Consider the following 16,580-nt stretch of genomic DNA (forward strand, 5'->3'; position numbering starts at 1 on the left):
ATATATTAACATAAAATAACAATGAGCGATACATTTGTTACAGTATTTATAATCTTTGTTAATGTTATAGTTAATAATAATCCAGCTGTTCATTGTTCATGTTAGTTCACAGTTCATTATAGCCTGGCTAACGTCAGACCAAGTCTCATTTGAGACGTGGTCTGGGAACCACGTGTTCATTTTCTCGTATTTGAGGCGTGGTTTACGAATGCCCAGAGCCGTTTATTGGGCGCTATGAATGTCTATCAAATGCGCCTGTAGTAGCTCATAGCCAATCGCTTCAGTTATACCAGATGATGTATGTAGAGCGGCAGAAATTCGACGAGGAAAAAGACGATGGGTCAAAGATTTATTTGTACATGATGGCGTTTAGCGAATATTACCGTTTGTGCAAGATAAACATGAGGGTAGAAGGTAACGTCGAGTCTGATGCCATGTTGGATCCATAGATATAAACCAGGGGTTTTCAACCTTTTAGGATATGCGCCCCCCCCAAGTTTGTCTAATTACATTCGCGCCCCCCACCCTCCCAAAGTGCGTGCAAACGAACATCATTGCTATACAAGAGTCATTCTATGAAACGGGTGCCATTTCCACTTTGCAATTTTAAAAATTTTCATTAAGAACAAACTTATTTTTGAAAAATGGTTCAGTGTTGTGAAGAGGTTCAGTGTTGGGAAGGAAGACAGGGTCGGCATGACTGGGACTCGCACGTTTTATTTACAAAACTCAAATCAACAATCAAAAGTCGCGCCAACAGCGCATTCACCGTAGCCTTGCTACAGCATACAAAATAATCTCACAATAAAACTCTTTCCACTCGTCACCTGTATTATGTGCTGCATATAGCGTGCATAAAAATAGTTATATTGAAACAGTACATATCTAGCTTACCTAATGTGATGGCTGAGCCTGTTTCTGAGAGCACAACATACCAATCCGTGGTTTGATACCCGACACAGCTATCCGCAAATCATCGTCCACTGTCAATAAGCGTGAGCGATACTTGCTTTTGATGTAAGTTAATATAGAAAATGTTGCTTCGCAGAGCCAAGTTGAGGCAAAAGGCAAAAGTATATCAATTGCAAGTCTCGCAAGTTCAGAGTACTCTGTCTCCACTGACAGCCAGAATTCCGGCAGTGTGTTCGAGTCAAACAGTGTCTTCAAAGTTCGGTCACTTGAAAGGTCCAGAAGGGCATCCTGCTGATTTGATGACAGACTCACTGCACTTTCGATGAAGGGGTTACGAACCCAGTCGTACTGGTTCCAACTATGCTGCTCAGGAAAATACTTATTGAAATGTGCAGACAGGGCTTGTAGATGGAGAGTTATTTCTTTTTTTGTATCATCCCAATTAAGCTCATTTTCCGTGAGAAATTCATCCAAGGTTGGGAACATGTCTACATTATCCCCATCAACCTGCCCTCTCCATCGCTCCAATTTCCTCACAAACCCCACAATTTTATTGGACATTGTTTGTAGGTTTGAATTCGGGCCCTGAAGAGATGAATTAAGGGTATTGAGTCTATCAAAAATGTCAGACAGGTATGCAAGATCTGTGAGCCACTTTGGGTCAGTAAAAAAATTTGCAAAGGAAGATTCACAATCGAGCAGGAAAAGTCTTAGTTCGTCACGCAATGCAAATATCCTCTGCAATACTTTACCTCTGGAGAGCCACCGTACCTCCGTGTGCAAAAGTAACGATTCATATTCTGACTCCATTTCTTTGCATAATAGGCCAAACAGTCTTGTTTTTATGGGGCGAGTCTTGATGAAATTGACTATTTGTGTTGCTGTTTTAAGCACTGCGTTCAATTCGTCAGGAAGAGCTTTTGCTGCAAGGACCTCCCTGTGGATCATACAGTGGGTGAAACGCACATGCGGAGCTACTTCACGAACCAAAGCAGCGAGCCCATTTTTTTCCCCCCTAACATGGCTCCCGCTCCATCTGTGCACACACCGACACAGTTGTCCCAACAAAGACCAAGTTCATCCAATTTACCATTGAGTTTTTCAAAAATATCTCTTCCGGTGCATGTTTTTTCCATTGCTGAGCAAAATAACAGATCTTCAAGCAATTTTCTCTCATGACGGTAGCGAACAAATACAAGTAGTTGCGAGGAGTTTGAGATGTCTGTCGACTCGTCTAATTGCAATGAAAAAAAAATTCCGTCCCGTATTCTCTCAATTAGTTGACATTTGATGTCGGTTGCCATTTCAGTAATACGGCGGCTCATAGTGTTGTCTGATAGTGGAATTTGTTCAACGTCACTGGCAAACTTATCTCCAAACATATTTCTACAGATGGCCATTGCTGCTGGACGGATGAGGCTCTCTGCAATTGTATGAGGCTTTTTGTCCTTGGCAACTAAATACGCCACCTCATATGATGCTGTAAGCGCTTTGACTGCCACAGTGGTTTGGCTAGTCATAGTTTGTTTTTGATTTTTTAATCCTGATTCTTTACGGCGAAAAAAGTCAACCGGTTTATCTTTTAACGTCGGGTGTTTAGTTTGTAAGTGACGTATTAGTTTCACAGGTTTCAAACTGTCATTTGCAAGCACTTCAGAACATACAACACACTGTGGACGTGGTTCGCGATTAAGTGTGATGCACGTGAATCCGTATTTTATGTACTGTTCGCCATACTTTCGTCGTTTTGATGCACCCAGGCCTTTGGTTTTTCCTCTCTGCGTGGAAAGCCCCGTTGACGTGGAGGGTTCGACATCAATTTGCGGAAGTTGTACGGGTTCAGTCGGACACTCTTCTTCTTTTTTGCCTGACGGTTCACCCGTTTTATCACTGGAATTATTACGTTTAAGCCACCGGTCCATTTTTGTTTTGTTTTAATATTTAGCTTGAACTCGATCGCGTCAACTCTGCTCCTCTGCTCTGTAGCCAACTAATATATCACCATGGCAACGTCACAGAGACTGAGGTCGCCCCGCCTGATTAGCTGCGGGACTAATCAGATTGCCCCCTCTAGTGGATGACTAAAGATTTGCTATCTTAAATTCACGTTTCACTTAAAGGGGTGGTTTACTGCCTTTTTTCTTTGCTTGATTGTGTTTATGGGCTGCAATATAACATGTCTTCGTGTTTCGTTTGTTAAAAAACGCCTTATTTTTCATAAATTTCACCTTTATTGTAAGCCGCTTCCTCCTCTGTCATTTGAACGACCGGTTGACTTCCTGATTCTATGAAACCACTCCCTCAGAAAGAGGCAATGAGCTCAGATTGGTTAGTTCGGCCGGTGTGTTGTAATTGGCTAAACTGCGTCCGGAATCTTCACGCCCATTACCTTTACGGGCGACAGTTGCATGTGCTCCGGTCAAATGTAATGGTGTCAATATTGCCTCATCAGTTTGAGCCAGAATCAGACCCAGAGAGCGGTGATGAAGAGAGTCAAGCAGAACCTCCGCAAACACGGCTCTTACTAAACGTTTCTGAATGGTAATTTTTTTTAATTATTATTATTTTCTCAAAGAATTTCCACACGCTGTTACTTGAAAATGCTACTGCTGTTTGTTAGCTTTTGAGATACGCTTTCCCCCTGATTAAACATTTAATATAACTGAATACATGACTGAGTAATACCGTTTTTTAAAGATATTGTTTTATTGATAGAATGAACAACCGTTTAACTATTCACAAAACTTACCGGTTACTCAGTTTGTCGTTTTCTTTAGGTGTACATGTGATAACAGCAGCTGAAGTTCGCTGTTGCGATAATTTTTTGAAGTTTGTACACGTTTCTTATACACACAAAATAACATCGAACTAACTAGCTACTATAACCAAACAGCTTTGGCATTGGTTTGCGTTCTTGATCAAATAAAAAAATTACGTCATAAAGTATACATAGAAAATACGTTTACAAAATTTGTACATATACAAATTCGGGTCCAAAATGTTTATACGCATCTGTCATATACTAAAGCCAGCACCGGTATTTTTTTACATCCTTGATAAAACTAAAACATTACGTCTTAAATTATACAGGCAAATACATTTAAAATGATTAAATCTTACTTGCAGGTTGTGGCCTCTGGTTTTAAAGCTGTAAGTGCTTCATGTTGGAGTAATAGTTTCTTGTTGAATCCGACATTGAACTCGTGTAGATTCTGGAAGCTGTCTTCCGTAAAATGCGCAGTACAGAGAGCTAAACTACGATTGTAATTGTCAGGAACATAATCAAACTTAAATTTTAACCATTGTTGACGAACTACAGCGTCTGTAGGAAGCCTGAACACAGAAGACCTGACAGCTACAGCTCTCCACTATAACTCCTCCTCTTCGACAGCAGAACATGTTCCGGAGGGAGGGTTGATGTAAATGTATGGGTTAGTTACGTATAAAACCCGGGAAGTATCTCGTTGTAGTCCCATTCGAGTCGTTTTTGTAGGCATTCAACTTCCTGATTTTTAAAAGACAATATCTCTGCTTACGTTGAACGTTCAGCGCAGCAACTTTGCAGATACTGTTCATGCACCAACAACAACATTACACAGTATTTAAAATGAAAAAAGTGAAATAGCAATCAACCACCCCTTTAAGCCTCTGAATTCACAGTTTCTCGCGCCCCCCTTAACAGGTGTTGCCGCCCCCCTAGCCCCACAGGTTGAAAACCCCTGATATAAACAAACTGCTTCGGTGTCGTCATCGTCTTGCTGCTCCCTCCCCGTTCTGTGATTGGTTCCCTTTTTCAGGGGAAAATCTGGTCCATGGTGTCCAGACTGCCTAGCAGCGTGAATAAAATCGCACTGTGAGCAAGGCAGTATGAGGAAACCCAGGCTAAGTTCATTAACTAATGTTAACAAATACAACCTTTGATTTTAATAATGTATTAGTACATGTTGAAATTAATATGAACTGAGATTAATTAATGCTGTAGAAGTATTGTTCATTATTAGTTCATGTTAACTATGTTATGTCAGGCCATCGTACACCTTTTCTATGTCCACTTTAAATCCTTGTACATTAAAAAATATATAATGTTGCAAGCCAGTGCAAGAATGTCTAGTAAATATTACATTATTTACAGTCAAACTTCTTGTACTTCTTGCCAAGAAAAACATCTGCATATATAAAAGTCATCTGATGTTTCTCTCAGTGTAACGAGAATCTGTTAATCTGGACTCGGCCGTAAAGAAACCCTGATAACGACACTGAGATACGAGGTCACGAGGACTTGCAGACGGCAGAAATGTGGATTAATGGGGTGATGTTGTTTTTAATCAAATCTACATTAAATTCTGTCTGGTGTTAATAATATCAGTCACAGAGACACGACTGACTCGTAAAGACTCAGAAACAGGAACAAAAGCAGATTACAGACTCACAAACCACTGTGAAACACACTGAAGATCACAGTATATATATGTAAAACACAGACGCGTGTCCAGACGAGATCCGGCATGTTATTGATCGTCCAACATGATGTTTAACATCTCATCTGTGGTTTCAGAAGCTTCATGTCAGATATTTATTGATATAACACTCGTGATAATGCAGTTTCTGCAGTCAGTGTTTGTCTATTATCTCAAGACCTGATTTTGTCACTCAAATGAACAGTTTTTATATGAACCTGTAAATGAAGCATGGATACAGCTCGAAGCTAATGCACATGCACATCTAAACGTTAACTTAAGTGTGTCCCAATATGAGGATACTGCCTTAAACATGGACCACAACTAATGTTTCTAAAGTCTAATATTTCGTTACAGTCAGCCAGTGAGAGGATGTGGAGAGATTGTCAGACCTGTGGCGCCCTCTGCTGGCTGATACTGGACATCAACTCAATATCGCCCTCTGCTGGCTGATACTGGACATCAACTCAATATCGCCCTCTGCTGGCTGATACTGGACATCAACTCAATATCGCCCTCTGCTGGCAGATACTGGACATCAACTCAATATCGCCCTCTGCTGGCTGATACTGGACATCAACTCAATATCGCCCTCTGCTGGCAGATACTGGACATCAACTCAATATCGCCCTCTGCTGGCTGATACTGGACATCAACTCAATATCGCCCTCTGCTGGCTGATACTGGACATCAACTCAATATCGCCCTCTGCTGGCTGATACTGGACATCAACTCAATATCGCCCTCTGCTGGCTGATACTGGACATCAACTCAATATCGCCCTCTGCTGGCTGATACTGTACATCAACTCAATATCGCCCTCTGCTGGCTGATACTGTACATCAACTCAATATCGCCCTCTGCTGGCTGATACTGGACATCAACTCAATATCGCCCTCTGCTGGCTGATACTGGACATCAACTCAATATCGCCCTCTGCTGGCTGATACTGGACATCAACTCAATATCGCCCTCTGCTGGCTGATACTGGACATCAACTCAATATCGCCCTCTGCTGGCTGATACTGTACATCAACTCAATATCGCCCTCTGCTGGCTGATACTGGACATCAACTCAATATCGCCCTCTGCTGGCAGATACTGTACATCAACTCAATATCGCCCTCTGCTGGCAGACACTGGACATCAACTCAATATCGCCCTCTGCTGGCAGACACTGGACATCAACTCAATATCGCCCTCTGCTGGCTGATACTGGACATCAACTCAATATCGCCCTCTGCTGGCAGACACTGGACATCAACTCAATATCACCCTCGGCTGGCAGACACTGGACATCAACTCAATATCGCCCTCTGCTGGCAGACACTGTACATCAACTCAATATCGCCCTCTGCTGGCAGACACTGTACAAACATCAACTCAATATCGCCCTCTGCTGGCAGATACTGTACATCAACTCAATATCGCCCTCTGCTGGCTGATACTGTACATCAACTCAATATCGCCCTCTGCTGGCAGACACTGGACATCAACTCAATATCGCCCTCTGCTGGCTGATACTGGACATCAACTCAATATCGCCCTCTGCTGGCTGATACTGGACATCAACTCAATATCGCCCTCTGCTGGCTGATACTGGACATCAACTCAATATCGCCCTCTGCTGGCAGATACTGTACATCAACTCAATATCGCCCTCTGCTGGCAGACACTGGACTAACATCAACTCAATATCGCCCTCTGCTGGCAGATACTGTACATCAACTCAATATCGCCCTCTGCTGGCAGACACTGGACTGACATCAACTCAATATCGCCCTCTGCTGGCAGATACTGTACATCAACTCAATATCGCCCTCTGCTGGCTGATACTGTACATCAACTCAATATCGCCCTCTGCTGGCAGATACTGGACTAACATCAACTCAATATCACTCATTACAGTTTACATTGAAGCATTCATGTGTTCAAGCAACAACATTATAAACCATAAACTATACACTGCAAAAAAATGCTTTTCTTACTTAGTATTTTTGTCTTGTTTCCAGTTAAATATCAAACATTTCTTAAATCAAGATGTACTTACTAGATGAATAAAATGACATAAGATATCAAGTCTTGTTTTCCGGGAGAATTAATCAAAATGAATTGAGTTGTTGCTTAAAAAAAGCACAATGATCTGCCAGTGGGGTCAGAAATGTAATCTTAATTCAAACAGAAACAACATTATTTTTCTGACCCCACTGGCAGATAATTGTTATCCAAAAACAAGATAGAATTTCTTTTTACTCCTCTAGTAAATGCTTCTTGATTTAAGAATTGTTAGATATTTGGACTGGAAACGAGACAAAAATACTAAGTAAGAAAAGCATTTTTTTGCAGTGTAAATATTATTACATTCATATTTATTCATTTAGCAGACACTTTTATGTCTTAAATGATTGAAACACTGCAAAAAATGCTGTTCTTCCTCAGTGTTTCTGTCTCGTTTTCCAGCACAAATATCCAAACATTCTTAAATCAGGACACATTTACTGGAGAAGAAGTGAAATGACTGAAGATATGAAGTGTTGTTTTCTGAAATAATTATCAAAATGAAGTGAGTTTGTGTTTAAAACAAGAGCAAATATCTGACAATGGAGTTTTTCCTTTGAATAAAGTTTATTTTTCTGACTCCATTGGCAGATATTTGTTCTTGTTTTAAACACAAACTCACTTCATTTGATAATTATTTCAGAAATTTGATAATTATTTCATCAATGCATCAGTTGTATTTCTTCGTCAGTATTTGTTGGATTACCTTCTGAGTTTGTTATTAAAGACTTTTAACCTCATTTTCTTCATCATCATGCGTACTGCAACTATGCATGACAATAATGTGTGAATATGTTTATAATAATTTGCAATACAATATTTAAGGCCTTAAAAAGGTCTAAAATCAGAGCAGAAAGTCTTAGATTTGCATGCGTGGGAAAAAATGTTCTTCCTCAATATTTCTGTCCTGTTACCAATAAAAATACCGAAACATCTTTAAATCAAGATTCATCTTGATGATCATTTCCAGATCGATTACTGGAGAAGCAAATGCAAAATGAAGTCTTGAAAAATGTAAGCGTGTTTAACATAACAAATATCTGTCAATTAGTTATGAAAACGTCCCTCTGAATTGAGCTGATTTTTTTAGCCCATTGGCAGATATTTACTCTTGTTTTGATCATAAACTCATTTTGATCAGTTTCACTGAAAACAAGATTTTATATAATTTCTTTTTATCTCCAGTAACTTAATTTATGAATGTTTAGATGTTTGTACTGGAAAACAACTTACAATCCTGAACACTCTTGTCCTTCCCAGACTGAACTGGTGCATTACTGCCATCATCTGTGTGAACACACACACACACACACACACACACACACACACACACACACACACACACACACACACATTAAAGGGGACATATCATGCTAAATCCACTTTTTTAGCCCTTAAATGCATTTTGTTGTATATTTGGAGTGTTTAGAAGTACAGAAAAGTTGAAATTATTCTCTTCAGGTGCTTCGTTGATATCTTTATATCCTGTTTTGGCCTTATTTTTCAACCTGTTCCGATTTTTCTGTTATCTATGACGTTTTGTGAACTAATAGGTCACAGTATTTGCAGCGAAACTGCCAAATAAGGACATTGACTTCCAGCCCAACACTTCGAGCAATCCGCCATTTTTATTTCTCGCTGTGATTTTGTAGTCCAAGCTAAAGGATGCAGAAGTTACGAGAGGGTAAGTTAAAATGTTCGGTTGTTGGATGTAGTAACCCACACGCTTTATTACACCGTCTAATGTAGATGAACTGCCGCGCTTGTGGCACATGTTTGACTGAAAGAACGAGCGGAGAGAGAGAGAGACCCGGTCGCGCGCTCACTCTCTCTCTCTTCGGAGCCAGGCGAAAGTGTAAATAAGACATCACCGTCTCCAAACTAGACGCTGTCTTGCTCTCTCTCCCTCGCACATATTAATCAAAATAAATCGACACGGTGGTAAAAGGTCAGAAGACCAAAGTTTCATGTGTAAATACAGTAACACACCATTGCGATACATCCATATGAAGACCTTGTTCTGCAGGTTCGTCGTCTTCATTTTCATCTCGCTCCGGCTCCGACTCTGGCTCGAACATGTAAGGCTGGATGGACAAGTCTTCTGTTGTTGACATTTTGTTAATAACGTGTGAATAAAAAGTTTCTGTGCCGCTATAATTGTATCTCTGCTATCGAACTACAAAAATGGCTGAACGGGGTGGAGTTGAACCGAGTGTCACCTCTGCAACCTGGAGAGGGGGGGGGGGGTATGAAGTGTCTCAGTTGTATTTAAAGAGACCGCACCAAAACAGGTTGATTGAGACGCACCTCAGAAAAGGGGTAGAAAAGGGACCTGTGGAGCTATAATAATGAGGAATTCAGACCCAAGCATTGCAGTTCCGCTTTATATAGACTACAAATGTATGATTTATATGTAAAAAGGAACGATTTAAAAGCATGATATGTCTCCTTTAAATATATATATAGTGTGTGTAATGTGTGTGTTCCCCCAGATGATGGCAGTAATGCACCGGTTCAGTCTCAGTGTTCAGGATTGAGCTCTTCTTCATTTGATGGAAATCATGTGTGTTTAATGAGAGAAATGAAGTGTGTGTGTGAGCTGGAGTTTATCATGATGAGACACACACCTGTAGATTACTCTGAATCTCTTCTGGGAAATATTCTTCTCTCACTGGGAAATTATGTTGAGTTTTTATCCTGTAAACAATCTGATAAAGTACATCATCATCATCATCTTCATCATCATCATCTTCATCATCATCATAGTAGATCATGAGAAGGTGATTAACCTCATTCTCACAGCAGATTATTTAGTTAATGAGGGAAATGTTATTCACACTGAAGCTGAATGTGAAATTATACTCTGTCTTTAATTGAATTTGAAGTTGTTAACACATTTTCTGGACAGAAATAAGTAGATTATTAGGAAAATGTATGTGAGGCTCGTAATGCATTCATCTCTAATCCATGATTTATGAATATTCTCCAGATAGGACATTATGGATATTTGATCGTCATCATCATCATCATCATCATCATCATCATATGAATCAGTCTCTGGTAAGAACATTAATTATTCACTTTATTTCATGTTTGTAGTTTTAAAGAAAGTGAGAAACAGGTTTAATATGATGATAAATAATGAGAATAATCATAATTCTGTCAGATCATCAAACCATGAGCTTCATCAACACACAGAATAAAGCTTTGATTGAGCCGTTAACACACGATTCACTACATTTATAAAACTATTATATATTTAATGAGCGCTTGGACTTAAATGTGACATCTTTGTGTTTAGTTCTGCTTTAATGAACTGTTCTGATCTTATTAAAACTCATAATGTGGATCATATTCCCTGATCAACTGTGAGATCTGGACATGTGCTTCATTTATGATGCTGTAAAATATTTGCATATGGAGATTTAGTAATTCTGCTGTGATCCAGTAGAGAAACACTGATTTACACGAGCTCTGAAAGAGGAATATTAGTTTATTTCATAAATGTCTGAATTCCTTCATTCATAAATCTGGTTTATTTCTGAGATGTTGATGACAGTGAAACTGATTCAGCTTCACAAACACATGAAAGATTATATATTATATTTTCGGTCTAGTTTACTTTATTTTTTTATTTTTTTTTATAATACACCATACTTTCACCCAAAATTAATAATAATTATTATTTTTTTTTAATTTATAATGGCTAAATCTTATATAACATTATCATGGACATTATCCACCAATAATAAAAACATCCCTGCAAAAAACATACATTTTCTTGTCACACCGAGCAGCTTACAGTCATAAACACACACACATCCATAAACACACCAGAACCACACAGGGTCAAAGGTCACATGGCATCATAAAACCCCCATATAAAGCCATCCTGTCATAAAACCGAAAATAAAATGGTCATAAATCATATATTTGACATAGTCTACTTCATATAGCTACTAATATATCACACTGTACAAGTAAATTCTTCCCAGTTGTTGCTTTCCCTGGGAATCCCTGGGATTGCATTTCAAGCGACACATTTACACTGTTATCCGTTCTTGTAAATATCCAGTGAACAACCACAAGTGCTCACTAATGTACCTATACCCTTTTATTCTTTCAGTGATGAGTACTAATATAACCCAACAATATTCATAATGACACATGACACAACCAGCTAACACTGAAAACAAAACCATTTTTGTTACCTGAGTAAGGGAGAAAGAAAATATTCAACCCGAGTAAAAAAAATAAATAAAGTACCGCAAGGGAAAGCTGCGAGAGAAATGAAACCAACACTAAAGAACAGAGTAAACCTTGAACGTTTTACATCATGATTTATCAGCAAACTCAAGCAAAGAGATCTTTATCTGAAACACTCTTCAACAATACCTTCAAAAGCTGGACTGTAATCGCCTTGTCTCTATTTTAACATGGAATACTGCTTTAATTAAAAAAAAAAAATTAAATTGTGTTTTCATTTGGAAAAAAAAAAGCTAATAAAAGTGTAACAGAATGCACTCTTGCATAGCTCATATATTTGCAGGGCTGATAAAGGCAGGGCTCATAGTGAGTCAGAAAGTCTCGGTTTGAGTCTCTTCTTCTTGAATACTGGAAGAACTACCAGAGGACACTAAAGGGAACACAATCTAGAAATACTGTGTTCATAATAATCCACCTTGCAGTTTAAAGACTGAGTAAAATGGCAAACACAAACACTTGTTGTATGTTCAGGGGTGTGTCACTGAGACAATTGAAGAAAAAAAAAAAAAAATCAACATTTATCATCAGTAATGGAGCCCTTCAGACACAGTGACCTATACCAGTGTTAAAGCGCTATATAAATGAAGATGACGGACAGTGTCTTGACTCTTGTCCGCCCTGATTCGTCTCATGTTTCTTTGCTGGCTTTTCGTGAATAACTGATGAATTCATGACATAAAAAGAGATTACTAATACAGAACATCAAGACCGACAGCATGTAAATTACAAATCAAACACACATAGAAATGATTTAAACTAAAGCTCTATTCGGACAGGACTAGTGTAACATGGAGATGAGGGGTAAAGTAATGAAAGTAAAGTAATAATTATCAGAGCTTCTCTGTGATGTTAGTCCCGTCTGAATGTGCATCTCAGTGATCATGACGGACAATATCAGTGAAGATTACAGCGACTTTAACCTCCAGTAAAAGAATGACCTCAGGTGATAGCCTACTAATCCGGTGTGAATAGACCCGCTGTAAATATATGTATATAATATGTATGTAAATATTTCATCATTTCCTGTTTAAAAGTAGTTTTCCGCAGTTTTTCAAGTATGGAGACGCTTGAAGAAGCATCAGTGTGTTCTAGACGCTGGGACGAGTCTGTGGCAGAACTCAAGAGTTTCACACACACCATCAGATCAGAAGAAGATCGACAGCACTCGTTAGAGGCACGACACATCTTTTAGCGTTAGAGCCTATTACCAACACAATCCAGTCTGAAGTTAATTAACACATCGTTCAACCGGACATAACTGTTTTATATATATATAAATATAGGTTATATGTGTTTGTGCACGTCAGGAATCAGCGTAACACACACATGACGACAGGAGTGACGGCGATGTGTAAATCGAGTTAACCCTCTCACTTCTGCTAGTTTACTGAGATCTCTGATCCAGTGTGAACTGGCCATTAATATTACAGACGTCCTGTGGTAAAGTACATTACTCCATCTAGCCTTGTAAAGTTAATCTTGTTAATTAAGTACATTTTGGAACCAACAAGAAGGGCATATATCAAATAATCATAATTTGATCAACAAAAATGTCAATGCAATAAAACGAAGACAGAACAGAGAATATTGAGTTTGGTTTGTTTCTTTGCCGTTTCTTCGCGTGATCGTGGGGAATTCCCTGATGTTGAGTAACTTTTGTTGTTTTTCTCCGAGTGTTTTAATGTATATAGTACTCTTGTCACATGGCTCTGGGGAATACTTGATTCTGATTGGTCAATCACACCATCCAGCATGTAATTGTGTACATGTTATTGTTATTGTTATTGTGTTATATTAGTACTCTATTCAAGCTTGTAGAAATTAAAGAGTAATTGAAACTTGCCGGCCCAGAAAGTTAGTAAAGACGATGTTTAAAATAGTCCAAGTGACTACAGCGGCTCAACATTAAGATTATCAAGCGACGAGAATACTTTCTGTGCGCAAATATATAATGTTCTTGTGTGTGTTTCTCTGAGTGAGTTCACAGTGTAACAGCGCAGCGCTTCTGGGTTCCTGCATCACATGACCAGCGGCGGCCAATAGTGAGCCTGCGTTGGTGATGAAGATGATGGTGATAATGAAGATGTTCAGGTCTTCAGCTGCTGTTGGATGTCAGTGATGATGAAGATGATGATGATGAAGATGATGATGATGATGAAGATGTTCAGGTCTTCAGCTGCTGATGGATGTCAGTGATGATGAAGATGATGATGATGAAGATGATGATGATGATGAAGATGTTCAGGTCTTCAGCTGCTGATGGATGTCAGTGCTGATGAAGATGATGATGATGAAGATGATGATGATGATGAAGATGTTCAGGTCTTCAGCTGCTGATGGATGTCAGTGATGATGATGATGACGAAGATGATGATGATGAAGATGATGATGATGATGATGATGTGTGTTCTGGAGAACATGATGAAGGGTTTGATGATATTCTCTCCTCAGTTTTTACATCAGAATCAAACTTTACAGGCTCGTCTGGATCACAGGAGACTAGAAATCACAAATATATTGAGTTTATGGGATATTGTTCTCCATCACAACAATCACAAGCTTCAATAGTCTATAGCTTTAATAGTGCAGAAAGTCTCAGTTTGAATAGTCAATCTACTCTCTTAATAATTTGGGGTTAAAATGGTAAATGGACTGAATTTATACAGCGCTTTCAACAGACCCACGGCTTTACATATCGCCTCACATTCACTCATTCACTCATTCATACTCCGATGATTATATTAGAAATAACCCCAACAGGTAAGCCAACTATGGGTTGGTGTAGCACTTTCCCAACTGTGGGTTATTTGTAAATCTGACAACAAGAATAAAATGTGATGAAGAATTAAAGTTCAATAATGATCAAACACTCACAGTCTGGCTTTCTTATCTTCATACTGTCACATCTCACAAGTCTCTGTCCTCTTTTCTCTGGAGATTCACTGGTTTGTGTCTCATTTCTGTCCTCCATTTTTCTCTCAGTCTTCTTGTTTTCTGCTGATCTGTGATTTCTGCTGATTTTCTTTCTCCTCTTCATTTGAATCTGTTCAATCACACAGAGTTTCATTAAAGCGATATAACATCATATCACGAGACATCAGATCAACTCCTGATCAACATCTGCATGAGCTCAGTGTTATTACAGCATCTCAGATTAACTCTACAATATTCACAATAATCAATGATGATGACAAATGACAAATATAGAAATGTGAGTTTATGTGTGAGTCTGCGTCAGGAATCTGCGTATTATCATCATAACGGGGAAACCGGTCTTGGGCTCCATGATATGAGTTATAGTTTATGGAGTGAATAATGTAAATAATGTATAATATAATAATGCTCTTCCTATAGCCTATATGTGAATGAAAAGTTATAGTTTAGAACTGATTTTACACATTCAGACACTAGAAGATGAAACACTGTTCATAAATAAAGATAAATACAGTGTTTGATATTAAACATCATAAATACTCAGTTTGGTTCACCACTATTAATGCTGTTGTGTCTGAAGAGACTCAGTGTGTTTTTCTGGTTTGGTTTGTTAGATCGTAACTTTTTGTTCTCTTTCTCTCTCTTGTCCACATGTGTAATTATCCTGTAGTTTGTGAAGCTCAACACATGTTCTCCATGCTGTAATGTCTCGTATATTCTGACTTTGGTAATTTCTGTTCAAGAGAATACAGTAGTTCAGTTCAGAGTGAAGTTTGACATCAGTTAATGATTGTTGAGCAATGCAGGTTTACATTTCAGTTTCACTATAATAGAGACATAAACATTAAAGCAATTAAAGATAAAGTGTTTTAATTACCTTGTGATGAGCAGAAGAGAGGACACATCCAGCGCAGCGCTGAGAGATCAGCTTTTATACAAGGTTAAACTCCTCCTCTGCAATTCTGATGCTGTATATTTGTGAGCACAGTCACAGTCACAGTCACTCAAGCCACACTCTTCCATTTCCTGTTTCACTTCCTGTTCACAGAGAATCCCTGAAACAACGTACTTTCTTCAGTTGTTTCCACGTCTGTATCTGGTCTCTTCTTCTTCTGATTCATCCTCTAATGCTCCTTCACTCCACCTCCTCGTCACTAGAGTCATTTATACGTGTCTGTGCTATAACATCTTTATTTGTACATCTTTTTCTGTGTGAGAACATCAATGTCCCAAAACACAATATCACAATATTTTATTCAATATTAACAAAGAACATGAAAGAAAGATTCTTCTGAAACAGGATCACTGCAGACTTAAGCCGCACACGCAAACACACACACACACACACACACACACACACACACACACACACACACACACACACACACACACACACACACACACACACACACACACATTACTATCCAATTTTTTATACTGATTTCCATTTGATTCTGATTATTGTAATATAGTTTTTAATTGGAAATACAATGGTTTTTAAAACTAAAATCAGTGTAAATGAAAAGGAAAGTGTAATAAGCCTGTGAGTTATGAATATGAATATGAATCAGTTTTATCAGTGCTGCTCATTAATGTAAATTCACCAGGTTTTTGTCATCTTAGTGTGACAGTGCACAACACGTTTAATGGAAACCTCAGTATCTCGACTCAGGATGGTTTCAGCTCCTGGAATAAAAACTGATCTCGAGTTTCAGAGTACAGGAACATTCATGTCCCGTCGGCTTAGAGTTTAAGACCAAATGATCAAGATCTCTTAAAGCTGCACTTTAGGGTCAGTTTACACTGAGAGTTACAGTGAGTCTAACTCTTTAAAGGGTCCTGGTTAACTTTTGCCTCTTGTGTTTACTGTTTTACAGCACTAGTGCAAAATGTGTTTTAGTGTGGGAGAATGTGTGTAGAGTTTTACAGAAAGAGTGTATGCGGTTGAGCGAA

This window comes from Scardinius erythrophthalmus, assembly GCF_964197995.2.
Source record: "Scardinius erythrophthalmus genome assembly, chromosome: 17".
Taxonomy (NCBI): Eukaryota; Metazoa; Chordata; class Actinopteri; order Cypriniformes; family Leuciscidae; genus Scardinius; species Scardinius erythrophthalmus.